Source organism: Lygodium microphyllum, chromosome 13 (genome assembly GCF_053477565.2).
Source record: "Lygodium microphyllum isolate KBCC chromosome 13, Lygodium_microphyllum_v1.1.10, whole genome shotgun sequence".
Taxonomy (NCBI): Eukaryota; Viridiplantae; Streptophyta; class Polypodiopsida; order Schizaeales; family Lygodiaceae; genus Lygodium; species Lygodium microphyllum.
This window is the reverse complement of record NC_141147.1, coordinates 16,667,581-16,681,082: the sequence shown is the minus strand read 5'-3', so window position 1 is coordinate 16,681,082 and position 13,502 is coordinate 16,667,581.

Below are 13,502 nucleotides of genomic sequence, written 5' to 3'. Positions count from 1 at the left end.
TTCTCTTGAATCTGATATTCAACACCTCCCCAAAGAAATCTCCATAATAATCATCAATGATTTAATGATCACCCCTTGATCATCACTACAATATTACTGTAGATAATAATCACAATCATAATGCTATGTATTTTTCATAAAGAATTTCATCATTAGGAGGTAGGAGGTAGGATAACTAATGAAATCCTCCATCCCTGAGATTAATACTAAGATATCCTATCAACTTGTCAAGACCTTGCCAAGTCTAAAATTCCCCCAAAGACTCCTAATTTATAACAAGGTCTTATCTCCTCTAAATAATAATAATTCCTACAGTAAAAGTTTAAACAGTCATAGCTAAGATTCACTAAGTAGACCTATCAAATTTTTATCTAAAACTCCACCTTCCTCTCATACAAGAACTTTCCCATAGATTCATCTCCTAGCTAGACTACAAGGACACGGCCTCCAAAGACAGCAACAACGAACACCGCATCTGCATTGAATTCATGTAAAAATTTAGTAATAAGGTGTCAATTGTATACAGTTTTGCCAAAAAATTGTTGCAATAAATGGCATGTTTTTAGGTGTTGTCAGAGCCAGTGCCGGCCCGTTTTTAGGTCCATCAGTGGTGCGTCTGCCGGGAGCCGCTTAAAAGTGGCGGTTCTCGAATCTTGGTTGTTTAGGGACCAACTAGCAGTTTATGCCAAAGGATACTGAGATTGATCCGTTATTTATTGATAAGCATCGTCTAGCAGAAATCCAAAAGCAAGAAAGAGACGAAAGAGCTAGGCGACGTGCTGAAATTTTTAGGAGATATTCTCCTAAGCGTAGCGGCGTTGAACCCTTATGAGGGAGTGGATCTAGTGGTCTTGGGGCCACAAGCAGTAAGTTAGGAGAAGGTGGAAGCTCTAGTGCTCCCCTTTTTGCCATAAGCCAGTCCACATCAAGTACGGGAGGTGTAACCCCACCGTCCCCTATTCCTAGTGCAAATCCAATCCTTGTCATGGCGCAGCCTATTGCAATTCTAGCAAGAACGACGGATTTGCCAGCTCTAGGTTACCCGCTACCCATTTTTAATGGGTTAGTTGAGGAAGATGCGGAACTCCACATTAGGGAGTTTCAAAAGCTGATGTTTAACTGTCGCATTCAAGAGGAAGGACATTTAATGATGTTCTTCAATATGACTCTCAAAGGAAGAGCCGCTATATGGTATCATGGTTTAGAAGCCGGAACCATATTGAACATTGATGCATTTTATGGAGCTTTTCGAAGGGAGTTTGCCCCGGAAAGGGGTGGACAATATTGGTTGTGTGTACTTAACGTGACCCGTCAAGAACCACATGAGGATATTTGTGCTTATGCGAAGAAAATAAAAGAGGTTTTCCGTAAGTTGGACACCTCTATTCCTATCCCCGCAGCTGTCCAATTGCAATATTTCCTACATGGTTTGGACTTTAATATCCAATTGCAGTTGAGTAGTGTCCCCTTGGGGGATATAGATACTGCCATTACACGAGCACAAGAGGTGGAATCCCGACTACAAGCAGCCTATGCTTCTCGAGGCAATTCGAATATGGGTTTAGTATTGGGAAACAATATGGCAATGGGCAATGGCAGTAGTGGTCAAGGGATAGCGATGGCCAACCCTAATGGGAGAGGAAACATGATGCAGAATGCCCCTTTATTACCAGCTCCCCCTAGCATGTCGATGCCTAAGGGCAGTCAAATGATTCCAAATGGTGGAAGCCAGGCGGTCAATTCTAACACCATGCCTGTGGCTCAACAACCAATGCCTAATCGAATTGTTAGGCCGATGGAACGGCATGGTAATGACCAAGGCTATGAGTTGAGTTCTTCCAATGTTCTTGGCAAGGTTAAGGACATGATGAAGCATTATACCGACATGATTACGGAGCAGTATCGGCAAATAGCCATTGATGTCAACTTCCTTAAAAAACAACAAAATTTGATAGGAAGTAGATACCCATAGGAGGGTGCACCTTCGAGGTTTAGTTGCAAATGGTGTGGTGGGCAGCACTATCCCAGGAATTGCCCAAATGTTAAGTGCGACATCTGTGGGAAATCCGGCCATTTAGCAGCTACTTGCTGGAGTAAGATCAGTTCTCTCCAGCGAGGAAGTCGGCAACCAGGCCCTGTTAATCATCGCGCCCAAGGAAATGATTCCCAGCGAGAAGATGGGCCTAAACAAATACTTCAACGACCAAAGACTACAGTGGAGGAGCTACCAAGTGGTAGTGGGGTTAGTTTGATTGAGGCTGTATGCGTTAACGATGCTGAAACCTCTAATCTGCGAGCTATCCTTACAAGAGGTCAAAAGGGTAGAGAAGCCGACAAGGATAAGCCAGAAACCCTAAACAAGGCGACAAAGGAACACAAGTTTTGGATCCTGCCATGGAAGGGGGACCTTTGAAGCCCGTAGAAAGTAAAGCCGATAAGGAACCACCAAAGAAGAAGGTGAAAGTTAAAAAGGAGGCATTAAAGCCGGTTCAGCGACCTAAAGAGCGGATGGTTTGGCGTGAAAAGCGAGCTCTATCAAACTATCATGAATTCGATTTGGCGAGCTCTCTTTGCAAAGTCAAGCCGGATGTGAATCTTTTACAGCTTATTAAGCTTTCCCCAAGAGTACGCAAGGAATTTAGGAAGATTCTACATACCGGGTATATCGTAGAACCTTTGGGTATTGCGCGAGTTGGTGATGACTGGTTCGAGCATGCTGAGAAGCATTGCCCAAGGGTTGCAGCCTATGTCGATGGGATATTAGTAGATTATGCCATTGTCGACACGGGATCATCTGTTAACATTATGAGTTCTGAACTGATGGAAAGGTTGGGTCTTGCGATCCAGAAAGATACCTCCACAATTCTCAGAATGGCAGATGATAGTTTGAGACAGCCAGAAGGCTGCATTACTAAGGTCCATGCCACTGTTGCAAATGTAGAATGCCTGTTGGACTTTAGGGTGATTCGTTTTGCAGGCCGTCCAAGTTACCAAGTATTACTCGGATGACCTTAGATCTTGCAAGCGGACTGCCAAGTAGATATACCCACCGGTCGACTAATATTCGGTAGAGGTGCCCATCGTGTGGTAGTTGATGCTTATCCTGAGTCCCCGCAGAGTGAGAGAGCTCCTCTATCTTCTACAGAATTGGAGACATTAGAAGATTTATCTGCTAGTGAGACATCATCGAGTGATGAGTCCAAAGAGGGATCCACCACAGAGGACATCTATCAGATCACTTTGAACGAGCCAATAGAGGGCCAAGATCATATAAGAGATGCAGATGTTATCGAGCTAGACCTTGGTACGTCTGATGATTCACGGCCAATCAAATTAGGTTCTATACTCAGTACAGCAGAAAGGGAGGACTATGTGGCCTTGATCCAGGAATTCCGTGATATCTTTGCCTGGAGTTATGATGAGTTGAGAGGCATCCCTCCTAGTCTTGCTGTTCATACAATTCCGTTGAAAGAGGGCAGTCATCCTGTACGGCAGAAAGTAAGGCGTATGCCTTTCGAACTGAGGGACGGCCTGTTTGACGAGTTACAGAAGCTTCGGAAAGCAGGTTTGATTTTTCCTGTGCAACACACGGAATGGTGTTCGCCAGTTGTGATTAGAAAGAAGAAGAATAATCAAATCCGTTTATGTGTAGACTTTAGAGAACTGAATAAGCAGACAGTTAAGGACTACTATCCATTGCCATTTATTGACCAGATTTTGGATCAATTAGCGGGTAGGGAGATATATTCGTTTATGGATTGCTTTGCAGGATACAACCAAATGGCAATTGCAGAAGAGGACAAGTTGAAAACAACTTTCATCACTGTATTTGGTACTTTTGCGTACCATGTGATGGCCTTTGGTTTATGCAATGCACCTGGTTCGTGGCAACGAACAGCAGATAAGACATTCGGTGACATATCCCTTGAAGAGTTGAAGGTGTTTATTGATGACTTAGGGGCCGCCACCGTGAGAGGAAGGCAGTTGATCATTTTAAGAAAATGCTTCGAGCGCTGTAGACAATTCTGCATCGCCCTAAACCCGCGGAAGTGTGTTTTTGGAGTGCCTTATGGGTTGTTGCTGGGTCATGTGGTCAGTTCGGTAGGAATTGCGACAGACCCCGAGAAGGTCAAAGTTATAGTTGCCATGGGTCCACCACGCACTCCGAAGGAAGTTCATAGCTTTCTGTCTTCGGTTGGTTACTACCGTAGATTCATCAACGCCTTAGCAGAAAGAATGTTGCCGCTTACAAATTTATTGTCCTTTAGCTGTTCGTTTGTATGGGGTGACCCTTGTAAGGTAGCATTCGAGGATGTGAAACAGAAGCTAGCAAGAGCGCCCATTTTAAAAGCACCTAAAAGAGGTGAGGTGTTTTATATAATTTCGGCAGCCACTATGTATAGTATCAGTTTTTGTTTAGCCCAAATTTGGGAAGAGAAGTGGTACCACCTGATTGCTTTTGCTAGTTGGAAGCTAGGGGTATCCGAAATCAATTATACCTACATGGAGAAGCTGTGTCTAGCGATGGTCTTTGGGACCAAGAAATTCAGACATTACATTCTCTATGAGAAAGTCGTGCTTTATATGAAGGCAGAGGGACTTCGATTATTGATAAATAAGCTACAGCCGCCTGATAGTCTAGCAAAGTGGTTGATCACTTTGCAGAAATTCGATTATGAAATCCGTAGTAAGCCACCAAGGTTGCAAGGCATCGTGGAATGTCTTGTGGACTTTGGGGAGCCAAAAGAATCTGTGGCTGAAGGTAGTGACATGGAGTTGTTATTTAAAATAGATACGGCATCTATTCCCTCCTGGTATGCTGCAATAACGCATTATTTATCAACGGGAGAGGCGGGATCTGAACTATCTAAAGCTGAGAGAAGGAAAATTAAGCAGCAAGCGTTAAAGTTTGCTTTGATCGCAGGTACATTATATCGGCAAGGGGTTGATGACATCTATCGCCGATGTGTGATGCCTGACGAGGTGCCATTCATTTTGGAAGAGTGCCATGATTCTGCTTGCGGTGGCCATTTCGCTGGACGGCTTACAGCACAAAAGGCTTTAAGAGCAGGTTATTGGTGGCCTGCCATCTTCCATGATGCGTTTGCGTATGTTAAGCGATGCGATATTTGCCAACGACATGATAGTCGAGAGAATAGGAAACGACCACTCACCCCTATTATGGCGATACTTCCATTTGAGAAGTGGGGAATAGACTTTGTGGGTCCTATTACTCCGTTGTCGACTACGCAAAAGAGGTACATCATTGTCGCAACTGACTACTTCACAAAGTGGTCAGAAGCACGTGCAACAAGGAAAGATGATGTTAAAGAAACTGCTAGTTTCCTTTTAGAGCAGATAATATGCCGGTTTGGTCCGCCGAAAGAATTAGTGTCGGAACGCGGAACCCATTTCCTGAATAAGGTGATCAAAGGTTTGACAAAGATGTGGCAAATCAAGCATAACAAGACAACCCCCTATAACCCGCAAGCCAATGGGCAAGTTGAAAGCACCAACAAGTAGCTTGTGGGCATCCTGTCCAAAATTGTATCGGAAAAGAAACGGGATTGGGATAAAAAGTTATACGTGGTAGTGTGGGCCTATAATACGACCTTCAAACGAGCCACTAGCCATACCCCGTTCAAGTTAGTATATGGGGAGGAGTGTGTCTTGCCTTTAGAAATTGAGCTGCCGACTATTCGGTTTGCCATCAATCATTCTTTGAGCGATGAAGACGCACTTTTTGAACACTTGACGACACTGGCACATTTAGATGAGCTTAAGTTGCAGAGCTTATTGCACCAAGAAGTGGCAAAGTGCCGAATGAAGCAGCTACACGACCTCAAAGCCAAGAAATACACCTTCAAGAAAGGACAGCTTGTTCTGTATTATGACGCATGACGTGAATTATTTCCAGGCAAGCTAGAGCCCAAATGGGATGGGCCCTATAGGATCGTTAGGATAGGAAAGAATAAATCCACAGTCTTGTTAGTTGACCTTGAGGGGATAGAATTTAAAAATAAGGTTAATCTTAATAAGATTAAACCTTATTATTTCTGATTGCACTAATGCTATGACTGCCTTGCAGGTCTAGGAGAGGCGATCAAACATCTGTAAGGAAATCGTGATAGAGGTTGATGGGTCGTCTGATCCCTTATTTAGAACACCCATATTTGGAATAGAGGTATCATCAGGGAAAGCTCATTTGGTGGAGCAAAGGATACAAGGTGATTGAGCAAGAAGGCGGGACATTTATTTGGGAGATCACGGTCTTTTGCCATCACTGCCTACAAATTTTGACGAGCATCCCTGTTGAATTCAATGATGATGGAGGGATGGAGCCTACAGTCCACCCGTTGAATATGCTGAATTTCGATTACCATAATTATGAGTAGAGTCCAGGATGGCGGGATATGTAAACCCTTTATGGACGTACACCTTGTACTTTGATGGGGCGTCCAGGGGTGCGTGCAAAAAAGGAAGTGTAGGAGTTGTCATCCGAGACCCCCGACGACGCATTGTCATGAAGTTAGCTGCTTATCTCAGGGTGAATACGACGCATTGTGACCAGCGGACGGAGCCTCTATTGCTCTCAATTCCATGCTGCACATCAAACTTCAGCATCTCCATTAATCTCCATCATCATTTTCTTCAATTTCCTTTCTGATTCTTCCTTCAAGATAGTGCGCATGAACAACCCATAGAGGGGAGAGAGAGGGAGGAGAGAGAAAGACTAGTTTCTAATCTATCAAACCAGGCAGTCATTGGACGGGTGGAGAGTAGCGATGGAGAGAAAAAAATAAAGTGTAGATCAGGGATGTAGTCAGTCTGGGGGGTTGTATTGAACCTCCACAGGCCCCCTCTCCCTAAAAAAATCGGCACTTGCAGCAGAACGTTGTTTTCCTCCTCCATGCCTTCATGAAAAATGTCCCTCCCTCCTCTTGTGAAATTTTGGGGGGTGGGAGACCCCAAAGGTCACCCCCCTTCCCCCTAAATATCATTTACATTTGATTTTTTTTTGGGCCTTGGCCTCCGAGTACTCCCGGTCTCCTCCGATTCGACTCTCATAAATTTCCATGCATTCGTCTCGAAATCCCCCATTGCCTGGCTATTCCTGAAGTCTCATCTAACATCCTGGGAAATTATAAAAATTTCCCAACCGTGTCTCGGTGGGTCTTTAAAGCACGTTTGGTACCCGTCTCTGACTTGCCGCTTAAAATCGTACTAATTGCAGCTGCCGCCTTTTCGACGATATTAAAATTTCCCCTGAAATTCTGATTTTTTGGCTAATTTTAAGCACTTCTTGGAGTAAAAAATCACCGCTCGTTGGTGACCACGGGATAGGGCGACTCGGCGTGTCGAATCCCACAAACAGATCTGCACATAAACACAACCACAAAGAGCATCAAGCTGATACAAAAAAAAACTCAACACATCACAACTCTCACCTTACCCCCTGTCAAAACCAAGGTATGAAATCTACAAGGAGTAGGCCTAGCATATGCTGACAGAAAGTCGAAAGCTAGTCACTAACCAATTGCTCCAACACAACCATGCTAACAAGGACTATTAAAGAGGTTTCCCTAAGTGGTGGTCTGAACTACCTTCCAAACTAAGGACAAGAACTAAGGACAACTCAACCAAGAGCTCCTCGTAGGCGAGGACTCCGATAGCATGATCAAGAAATGTTGTCTTTTAGCACATTGTCATTTTGGGTTTTTTTTCTTCCATACTCGGGCATGTAAAAAGGAGGGAGTTGAGCCTAGTGACCCAAGGAGAACAGGGCATCGGCCTCAAGTCCTATCTCGGTACCCAAGAACCTATCAAGCCCTCACAAGGCAACACTTAATCATTTTTTAACACTCACTTTTATTTTCGCTCCAACCTTCCTTATTTTTATTTGGTTTTCAGCTAGATGCCACTCCAATGAAGGCAAGGCATCGGCCTTGGGTCTAACTCGTTCCCAGGAACCTACCAAGTGAGAAGTACAAGCAAGCCACTAAGGCAATTGTTGAGCCTAGTGACATGCCCCTAGTACCAATCTACATGATGGCCAGAAGCTCTTGCAACCAATCCAAACCTGTCATGTTCATGTCCCTAGCAATAGGCTAGAACTCCAAGAGGTCTTGGAGTACTTGACGAGCGAGCTAGCTAGCATCCTTGCTGCTAACTTGAAACCTCTCAATAATCTCTTAGATAAACCCAAGTGGTGCTGGACTAAGGTGCACAACTTGAACTTAATGTACAATCGGACTACCTTAGTCACCGATAAAAAGGAAACGACACGTCAAGTCTTAGGAGATGATGAGCAATCGAATGAGGATAGTTCTCACGACAAATACAAGGACTGCTACTCCTTTAGTGATGAGAGAAAATATGAGGACTGCTACTCCTTCAGCACCGAGGACTACTACCCACTACATGAGTCTTCATTCCTAGAAACCCCTGTCAAGGTACGGGTGGCCACTATCACGAAAATTGAAGATGAAGATGAGGAAGTCATAGCTTCGTCTTACCTAGGTATGAATATCACTGCCAAGCAAACACACACATTTGAGGCGTTGATCGATGGGGGCACTGATTTTAATAACTTGACTCATGATCATTGGGTTCAAATTGGCAAACTAGAACTACAGCCCACCAATGCCAAACTGAGTCCATTTGGGGGTAGATCACATGCACTGCTAGGAAAGTGCAAGGTTGTAGTCTTTATCGAGTCTGAAAGCATATCCCTAATCTTTTATGTATTGCCGAATGTGAGGGATACAAGTACAGAATTAGTATTAGGTCATACGTTTAAAAGGCAGACACTTTGCAACGTCGACTATGATATAGCATATTCACCTTGCTATCGACAATGTATGAATAATCACCACTTTCAACAAGGGCAACACAGCTCCATCAAAGCTCATGATGCTAGGAGGCATATTTCACGGTGGATTCCGTGCCACGGTGAATTCCGTGAGGTTTTACGATGGATTTTTTGTATGCGCATGGGCGCACGATTATGTTATTTATACTTGGACTGTTAAGGGCCAATTTCCACCCTTAATATACCGAACAGATACAAAACTTCCATAACAGATAATCAAAATCTAGTTTTGAATGTTGACAATCTAACTTCTCAGATACACATTCTGATCACAATACGCTATTCAATATTCACTATTCATCACCATTAACCTTATCCATGGAATCAGATAATTCAGAATATAGTATAGAGAATTAAATATACACGGGCAAAATCAAGTAACATCCTTTCATTGTCAAAACAGAATTGTCTTCTACAACAGCGCATTCCAATTCTCTCTTCCTTCCACGAATAGTTACATCCCAAAAAGTTCATGACTCTTCCATTCAAAAAGGTACAACTAACACCCCTACATATCCCTTACTCCCTAAGGCTCAAACTAAAGTGATAAATAATCCCTAAGGTTATGCCTCTAACACTGGCACACCCGGTGGATACTATTTTCCCAAAATAGTTGACCCGGACCCACAAAATCCCTTGATCTTGCTGTCTTCAAATTCTGATCACTTTTCAGTACTAGTTTACTTTTGGTGTATCTTCCATCATCTGTGCTTCCTCTATGGAGAAATCCACATTTGCATCCTGCACATTTGTAAAAACAACCTCCTGTTGGATTGGTACATTGTAGACATCTCCAACAGGAATAATTGCCAATCTTTCCTGAATCAGATTTTCTTCCTGAATTACTTCCTCACTGTCTTTCTTCACTTCCTCTGGCTGCAAAGTGTCTGAAAATTTCTTCTCATCAGAAAAATCCAATAACCATTGCTGAATATTCTTCCACTCCTATGATTCTGACACATCAGTTCTCCCTCTAAAAACACTTCTGTGTTTACTAACAAACTGAATCAGTGCTTTGAATTTGTCTTCATAGTCAGATTGACTACTTTCTGCCTCTTCAGATTTCTTCTGAAACAAATCTGCCTTTCCTCTCTGAACTTTCAAAGCTTTAATCTGTTCTTCCAAAATTTCTGAATCCAATTTTTGAATTGTCAGAGTATGTTTTTGCATTTCCACTGTACTCAACAATTCCTTATTTAACATATTCAGATTAGCTTCTGTTTCTGACTCATCCTTAATCTGAATCATGCCATAAGGTTTCTGCATTACCCCTTCCATCTTTTTCTGTATAGAATCCCAAACCATATCTCCATTTTCCAATACTTCATTGACCAAATGATTCAAATCATTTCCTGTCAAGAATACTGCATCTACATCAACTTCATCTGAATCAACTGAACCTTTTAATTGATTCTCCACATCCTCCAACACCTTTAGTCTGTCCTTCAGCACACCACATTCTGCCATTAACCTTGTGTTTTCTTTTGACACTTCAGTAAGCTCATTATCAAAGGTTAACTTCAGATCTTTTATCCATTCCCTCACTGTATTTGCTTTGATTTCTGCTTCTGACAGCTTCCTGTTCATCATTACAATGGTCTCTTCTTTTTCAATAATCTGACTTCTGAAAAACTCTCCTAATTCCTCAACTTTTTGTGACAACACATCAAAGTTCACAGTTTTGGCTCTTTCATCTTGCATCATAGACACCAATGCTGTATTTGAATCCTTCAACATCTGAACAGTCTGATTCAAGTTGTGAATATGAACTTGCTGTTTTTCAATGAACACCATAAGTTCCTGTAGTGATTTAACAGCCAATGAAGCTGTCAAATTCTCCTGATCCTTCTTATCCACATTTACTGAAATGTCCAAGTCTTCAATTTTCTGTTTCCCCATCAAAACATCTGATTTCTTCACTAAGTCAGTTTCAGGCTGTACATTTTGCTCCTCTTTCTGCTTTTTGCCCAATCTGATTGATATTTTCTTCACAGGAATCCCCTGTACTTGGCCTTGCCTGCTAACAGGTCTTTTCTGCAAAACTGACTTTTCAAATCTGTCCCCCATTCACCTGTTTCTTCAGTCTGAATCTGAACTTCACTCCCCTGATCCACAGATTCTATTTTCTGATCATGCTTCTGACTTTCAACTCCTGTCTCTGTCTTTATCTTCTTGGTTGGTGGTTCTGACTCATCAGGCACAAAAGTAGAGATAGAAGTTCTTCTACTACCCCCTGCCTTTCTGTTTTTACCCAAACCAGAACTCGACAATGCTAACTGAAAAGAATCCACTTTGGCCCCCTCAAAAATCATTCCTAGAATGGCTGGAATTTTGCTATTAGCAGATTGCTTTCTTTTGTCTGTACCATGTACTTCCATAACTAATCTGTTGTACATGATATGTGCCCAATTGAACATAATGCCTGATTCTGCAGCTACCAGTAAACCAAATGTATCTTTGCTCATGTAGTCGAATTTCACCAGAAGTAAGATCCTCTCCATGAACCATGTCAGCTGAATTCTTTTGTTTTTACTCTTAACCTTTTTGATTACATAATAGTTCCTGCTTCCTTCTACAGCTCCAAACTCAGCAACCATCTGCTCATCTGATGCTTTGCTCCATTCTGTTTCTCCTTCAATTGGCAACTTAAAAACTTTGGCTAAAAACTCAGGGGTCACTTCCTTATGACAGGAAGGTACATCAGCTGACTGCAAACAGGCCAACTGAGTGGGTGCATAAATGTTCTGTTCATACTTCTCCCATGGCAATCTAGCATACTCAGTTAGCTTCATCTGCTCCAGCCATAAAACATTATCTTCCTGCTCAATATTCATCTGAACCTGAAAATCTTGTAAAGGATACATCAATTTCAAGGCCAAATCTCTCGTGGCGCGCGGTTTCATTTCATAATTGGTAAGATCCTCCTCGCTAGCATCTGAGTCATTTGCCTCAGCCTGTGGTAATTTCTCCTTACCACGAGCAGAACGCCGAACTGGCTCATCAGCCACCTTCTCTGGTGAACTGAGTTTTCTCCTCATAGCGAGAAGATTCAGAAAGAAAAGAACTCGCAAACAAGCACTGAGAACGAAGTAGAAGTATAGCAGAACGCTCAGCAGAACATCACAGAAAATGCTAGGCCTTGAAAACGCAGAACGCGAATGAATCCTCTGTGTGCGAGTAGACTCCAGTTCGAACAGCCGTTTGCATGCGCCAAACTTTGGAAAACCCACCTTAGCACATGTGAAGACTTGACGTTTGCCATCATCTCTTATTCTCCTTATAATGCCCTTGTCACCCCAGTCGGTTTCAACAATAGAATAATAATACTGTCCTTCAAAATTAGAACATGAGATCGCTCCCACCAAGTCACATTGCACATCTCTAGTGTCGTGAAACACACTAGGCAAGAATTTCTTCAACCGGAAACCATTAACAGGTTTTTTAAGCAAATTCCCCTCCAAGTCAGACAAAATAAATGTTCCCTGACGAATGTCCTGAAAAATTGTGTATGGCCCCACATACCTGAGTTTGAGCTTCCTAGGATGCTTGCCCAATTTGGAATTGTACATCAGAACTAAATCCCCTTCCTTCAATTTTTTCTTCTTCAGATATTGGTCCAACCATGCTGACCTCCTATTCTGAATCACTGTTGCCACATAAGCACTATGAAACCTATCTTCATCCAAAGTCAACAACTGGTTTAATCTGTGTTGCAATGACTCCTCCTGTGTCAATCTATGCTGCACAGCCACTCTCAAAGATGGCACAATGAACTCCATTGGCACTACAGCTTCCTTTCCATAAACCAATCTGAATGGTGTAAGCCCTGTACTGACTTTAAAAGCTGTTCTGAAAGCCCAAAGTGCTGAATTGAGTTTCAGATCCCAATCCTTCCTATTTTCTGCAACTGTCCTCTTCAAGATCTTGACCAAGATCTTATTGGTACTTTCAGCTAACCCATTTGCCTGTGGATGATATACAGAAGACATTTTGTGACTAATCATATGAGTTTCAGTCAGTACTCTAATCACCTTATTCAGGAAACGAACTCCCTGATCTGAAACCAGTTCAATGGGACACCCAAATCTTGTCATAATATTGTTGTACAAGAAGGAGGCTACACTCCTGGCCTTGTTATCCTTCAGAGCCACAGCTTCCACCCATTTAGTATAGTAATCTATTGCAACCAAAATATACCTGTTTCCTGTGTTTTGTGCAGCTGGCTTAAATGGACCCATGAAATCCAAACCCCACTTCTCAAATGGGCCTAATGGCAAGACATGGTTTTGAATCATCCTATCCTTGTTTTTAGGGTAACCATCCCTCTGACACTTCTCACAAGTCTTGGCAAACAAATGTGAATCCTTAATAATTGTAGGCCACCATAGACCACTTGAAATATTTTTCTGCTGGCTATTTCACCTAAGAAATGTCCTCCAGCATCTCCTGTATGTGCCTCAGCCAACACTACAGTTTGCTGACTATTAGGAACACATATTCTAAGAATCTGATCCACTCCCTTCTTATAAAGATACCCTCCAATGACAAAAAAAGTGATGCTTCTAAGTACCATCTTCCTTCTGTAATCTGATGTCATCCCTTTAGGAAACACTCCCTCTGTAAGATAATT